Source organism: Mus caroli, chromosome 18 (assembly GCF_900094665.2).
Source record: "Mus caroli chromosome 18, CAROLI_EIJ_v1.1, whole genome shotgun sequence".
Taxonomy (NCBI): Eukaryota; Metazoa; Chordata; class Mammalia; order Rodentia; family Muridae; genus Mus; species Mus caroli.
The window spans coordinates 15,274,434-15,281,258 of NC_034587.1; positions in this window are offsets into that span (position 1 = coordinate 15,274,434).

Here is a 6,825-nt window from a genome sequence, read left to right on the forward strand (position 1 = left end):
CTGAGATGAAAGGATGGACCATCTAGAGACTGCCATACCTGGGGATCCATCCCATAATCAGTTTCCAAATGCTGACACCATTGCATACACCAGTAAGAATTTGCTGAAAGGACCCTGATATAGCTCTCTCATGTGAGGCTATTCTTGGGCCTAGCAAACACAGAAGTGGATGCTCCCAGTCAGCTATTGGATGGAACACAGGGCCCCCAATGGAGGAGCTAGAGAAAGTACTGAAGGAGCTAAAGGGATCTGCAACCCTATAGGTGGAACAACAATATGAACTAACCAGTACCACCCTGGCTCGTGTTTCTAGATGCATATGTATCAGAAGATGGTCTATTCAGCCATCAGTGAAAAGAGAGGCCATTGGACTTGCAAACTTTATATGCCCCAGTACAAGAGAATGCCAGCACCAAGAAGTGGTTGTGTGTGTGGGGGGGGGGGGAGGGATTGGGGAGGAGGGCATGGGGGACTTTTGGGATAGTATTGGAAATGTAATGAAGAAAATACCTAATTTAAAAAAATGAAAAAATTGATAAAAATTTAAGAATGATATTCAGCTGGGTGAGTAGGGAAGTGGAATTGGATATATGATTTGAGGGAGAATATGTTCAAAATATACTGTACGAAATCCTCAAAGAATTAAGAAAATAACAAACACACACACAAAGTATTGGGTTTGCTTTAATTCTTTATAGCGTATGACTTAGAAGGGTATAGAAAAATTGATTTTGCAGAACAGTAAGAGTGGAAGTGACCATCAAGGAATACAAGGTAGGGTATAGAGAGAGCATTAGTTGGTTTAAATTATAGATGAAATATTCAACTATTGTCAGATCATAGAATCCTTGAGCTTAAGATAGTAAGGCAGTAAATGTCTTAGGTCAGCCGGATACGGGACAAAAAGTTTCAGGTTAGCTCAGGCTTTAGAATGAAACACTTAAGATTACACTCAAGTGTGAATGCTACAGTCCTACTCAGAAGGGAGAAGAAAATAATCTCTGTGAATCAGAGGGAATGGGATCTGGGAGGAAGAGAGGAGGGGGAGAGCAAAAGGGGAGGCAGTTCAGATATGGCAGGAGATGGGGGAGAATTAGAGAGGGTCAGGAACTTGAAAGTAGGTGTTTAGCAGTGGGGGAGTGGGGAACTGGGGGTAGCCACTAGAAAGTCCTAAATTTGAGGGACCCAAGAGGTTCCCAGGACCCAACAGAGAGGACATTAGTTGAAATACCCAACAAAGTGCGGAAAGAACCTTTAGAGACAATATCCAGTGGATAGGCACCTCTCCAGGTTGAGAGATGATGGGGAAACCCACTCACCTCAAAAATATTAATCTAGAATCCCTCCTGTCAAAAGAAAATGCAGGGACAACGTGTGGAACACAGACAGAAGGAAAGACCATCCAGAGACTGCCCACCTAGGATTCCATCCCATCTGCAAACACCAAACCCAGACACTATTCTTGATGCTAATAAGTGCTTACTGACAGGAGCCTGGTATACCTGTCCCTCTACCAGAGACTGACAAATGCAGATACTGATGTACATGTAATGCAGCCAAATATCAGACTCAGTATGTAGACCCCTGTGGAGAAGTTATGACTAGGATTGTAGGATCTGAAGGGGTTTGCAACCCCATAAGAAGAACAACAATATCAACCACACAAATGCCCCCCACCCCAAGTTGCTAGGAATTAAACCACCAACCAAAGAGTACACATAGGAGAACCCATGGCTCCAGCTGCATATATGCCTTATCTGGCATCACTGGGAGGGGAGCCCCTTGGTCTTGTGGAGGCTTGATGACCCAGAGTAGGGGAATGCTAGGGTGCTTAGGCAGGAGTGGTTGGTCAGGAGGGAAAGCACCCTCATAGAGGCAGGGAGAGGGGATAGGGGACTTGTGAAGTGGAAAATGGTAAGGGGGACAACATTTGAAATGTAAATAAAAAAATAACCAACAAAAAATGAAAAACAAAGAAAAAGAATATATATATGTATATATATATATATATATGTATATACACACACACACATATATATATATATATAACTTGTGTTCTATATCAGAATAGTACAAATATCAAAATATCATAACCGTCTTCTCATACATTTTACAACATCTAGAATAGAAAAATGTGAATGTAACCAAAAGACAAAGAAACAAACAAACTTGAAGCTATTATTTCGACATGATCAATTCACTATAGATTAGATAGATAGATAGATAGATAGATAGATAGATAGATAGATAGATACATACATACATACATACATACATACATACATAGATGGATAGATAGATAGATAGATAGATAGATAGATAGATAGATAGAGTCCAGGTAATAACTTCATATATATATATAAACACAATATATGGTAATAGCTTATATATATATATATATGAGGAGGGAGAGAGAGAGAGAGAGAGAGAGAGAGAGTAAATTTTAGCTCAAAATGTACAAGGGTTGAATGTCAGCTGACACAAGTACTAACTTACAAAATTGTAGTGTTTCTGCATGAAAATATAAGCTCCAAATGAGAGCAGCTTGGATCATCCTGTGTATTCACATATCATCATATTAAGGTTTTATATTTAGTATTAATTTATTTTATATAATTTAAGATGCTAGAGACTATTTTAAACAATGAAATCTTTGTGAGGAGCAAAAGACACTGTTTCCAAAGTGAATTGAGGAGATGTTTTCCACTGGAGATGTTCATGGTTATGTTGCAGGATACATAAAATGAAAGTGCTGGCAGTATTTCACTGAAGAAGAAAACAACATTTTCTAATAATTAAACATCTAATATATTTTTCATAGGCAGGTAGAAAAATGAAAGCTGTTGGCTTGAGTTTCTGATATACTTTGGAAGCATTTCATGCTTTGCTTCTGCTTTGTTATTTTCTCTTTTTAAGTGAATTTTCCTAAAACCGTAAGGATTTGTTGTTGTTGTTGTTTGTTTTGTTTTTATTTGTTCCCCTGTTTATGTTTGGCTGGTATGACAGAGGTTTAATGGGATGTTGAAGCTTGTGCTCATTGTGCTTTTTGGCTGCTGACAGCTGCAGAGAAGAGATGCCCTTGTAGGGTCTAAGTAGACATCCATGGTGTTGTCCAATGGATGGCATAGTATTAGTTGCACATACACACAAACACACACACCAAAAAATTAATTAATCCAACAGAAAGAACTGAAGGTGTCTACATGGAAATGAAACACAAATACCATACAAGCGTGTGAGGTTTCCCAATGAATGATCAATGACTTCACACAAGCTCTGCTGACCCCAACTATTTTTGTAGAAATTTTAATGCAGCATAATCACTGTGACTTCAACTAAAGGTTATATTGAACTTATTTCCAATGACATTTACTTCACAGAAATAGAAGAAAAGGGTTTTCATGTTCAGTGTAATCTCCCCAGATTAAATTCTTCTCATGAATCTTACAATTATGTCACCATGACATTTAGTACATAAAAATGGAATTATAATAAAATTTATTTTCTACTTTTCATAATATACTTTTCTCAGACTGTCTCCTTATATTTTGTATTCAATTTCTGTCTTCATACTTGTATGTATGTGCAGAGTTTGCTGTGTTTAATATTGTTTCTATTGTATTGTATACATACCCATATCTGTATTGAAAATTTTAGATATCCATGTAAATGTAGTTTCAAAAAATGCTTGTGTTAGTTTTTTTAGGTCTCTGTTTAGTTTCTGTTTCCATGATCTGTCCATTGATGAGAGTGAGGTGTTGAAGTCTCCCATTATTATTGTATGCAGTGCAATGTGTGCTTTGAGCCTTACTAAAGTTTCTTTAATGAATGTGGCTGCCCTTGCATTTGGAGCATAGATGTTCAGAATTGAGAGTTCATCTTGATAGATTTTACCTTTGATGAGTATGAAGTGACCCTCCTTGTCTTTTTTGATAACTTTAGATTGAAAGTTGATTTTATTCTATATTGAAATGGCTACTTCAGATTGTTTCTTGGGATCATTTGCTTGGAAATTGGTTTCCATTCTTTTACTCTGAGGTAGTGTCTATCTTTGTCCCTGAGGTGGGTTTCCTGTATGCAGCAAAATGTTGGGTCTTGTTTATGTAGCTAGTCTGTTAGTCTATATCTTCTTATTGGGGATTTTATTTCATTGATATTAAGAGATATTAAGAAAAAGTGATTGTTGCTTACTGTTATTTTTGTTGTTAGAGTTGGGATTCTATTCATGTAGCTATCTTCTTTTAGATTTGTTGAAAGATTACTTCCGTGCTTTTCCTAGGGTGTAGTTTCTCTTCTTGTGTTGGAGTTTTCCCTTTATTACCTTTGAAGGGCCGAATTCGTGGAAAGATATTGTGTAGAAACTCAAGAAGAAGGAAGAACAAAGTATAGATACTTCTGTCCTTCTTAAAAGGGGGAACAAAATAACCATGGAAGGAGTTACATAGACAAAGTGTGCAGCTGAAGGAATGACCATCAATATACTGCTCCACCTGGGAATCCATTTGATAGACAACCACCAAAACCACATACTATTGTGGATGCCAACAAGTGCTTGCTGACAGGAACTTGATATAGGTGTCTCCTGAGAGGCTCTGCTAGTGCCTGACAAATAAAGAAGTGGATGTTCACAGCCATCCATTGAATGGAGCACATGGTCCCCAATGAAGGAGCTAGAGAAAGTACCCAGGTAGCTGAATGGGTTTGCAGGCCCATAGGAAGAAAAACAATATGAACTATTAGTAACCCCAGGAACTAAACCACCAACCAAAGAAAACACATGGTGGGACTCATGGTTCTAGCTGTATAGGTAGCAGAGGATGGGTTAGTTGGTCATCAAAGGCAGGAGACCCGTGGTCCTGTGAAGGCTATATGTCCCAGTATAGGGGATTGCCAGGGCCAGGAAGTGATAGTGGGTAGGTTGTAGAGGAGCGAGAGGGGAGAAGGGATAGGGAGTGTTTCAGAGGGGACACTAGGAAAGGGGATAACATTTGAAATGTAAATAAAGAAAATATCTAATAACAAACCAAGAAAGAAAAAAAAATGCTTGTGACTCCATCCTACCAAGATATGACATGAAAACCATGCATGCTGCTACTTTACCACACTTCTCTGGAGATTAAGTAAATATAGTTGTGTGCATAAAATTATCTAATCTGTAGCCTGGTGCTCTAGTCACAAGAGCTCTGTCTATTATAAATCTCTTATATATGTTAATGGGGAGTTGGTATCAATATTCCTTAACAGTATAGACTACTTCACTAATTTATAGTTAGTCACTTCTAAATTTGTTATATAAAACAATGAAGTATTTCTTGTCCATGGTTTATGATCAAATGGGGTTTAGTATAAAAGTGGTCAACAGTCCTGAAGATCAAAAGATGAGTTGACACAAGTATCTCCATGTGGCGACTGTCAGTCATTTTGTAGAAGATAGCTAATAAAAGCTGAAAAGCATTTGGACTTAGAATATACTCAAATAGATACCACATTGTATCTTTAGGTCAAGTGGGAGGTATAGTTTTGAGTCCAGAAGGCTATATTTGTTCTCTTGTGACACCCACAGAAAAACTATACATGCTTTATTTTAAGTTTTCTTCCTCAAACTCTTCCATATTATTATATGATAAAACACTGAAGATCTATTTTATTTAATATTTTAACTTTTCTGTTTGAATATTTATACATTTGTATAATGGAATTTGATCACATTAATCACCATTCTCTTCCCTACAACTATTCTTGTCCTCCACCCTTTTCTCTGACACATCCATGAAAGAACCTACCTCTTCTTCAAAATGCTTAATTGTCAATAGCTGCTCAGTTAGGAGTGTGGTTTTATAATTTCCCCAACCATGATGGATTTTAGCTGATCCATCATTTGTCTGTCTTTCAGTCATTAAGATAAATTGCCCTTCTTTAATGTACTTTCAGTTTAACAGTATCTACAAAAAAGAGGATAACAAGAATAGATTAGTTATGTTTAATTGTTTAGTTTTTTTTCTTTTGATTAAAAATACATATTTAATTGGAAATGATTCAAATGAATTTGATAATTTTCTTGACTATATTCTTTTTAAAATTATGGTGTAAGTGTAAGCCATAAATTTTAATTAAGATAATTTAGATAAAGGACTTTGGAGGTGACTCAGTGGGAAAGAACACTTAATAATCTTTCATTTGACCTGGATTTGGCTCCTATCACCCATATGATACACACAACTATCCCTACCTTCATTTCTATAGGATGTATGTCCTCTTCTGCATTCTGGTAGGCATAAGTAAAACACGGTTTACATACATACATACATACATACATGCATACATACATACATGCACCAAACCACTCATATATAAACTATATTTAAAAGATAAATTTAGGGAATAATTTAAACAAAACAGAAATAGTATATTTCTTTGATTAAGAAAATAATTAAAATGGAAACAAAAATTAAAATTTATGAAAGCAAAGTTCACTTTATCATGAAATTGATCACCTCAAGTGTAGAAATTCAAATGTGCTATGAAAGTATAAATATTAATCAAAAGGAGAAAAATTGAGGAGTTTATATTTAATTTGCAAAGACAACCAGCTTATATAGCATTAGATACACCTTAAAAACTTTTATCCATTGGTGTGTGGGTTCATCTCTGGGTCTTCAATTCTGTTCCATTGGTCTACTTGTCTGTCACTATACCAGTACCATGCAGTTTTTATCACAATTGCTCTCTAGTACAGCTTTAGGTCAGGCATGGTGATTCCACCAGAGGTTCTTTTATCCTTGAGAAGAGTTTTTGCTATCCTAGGTTTTTTGTTATTCCAGATGA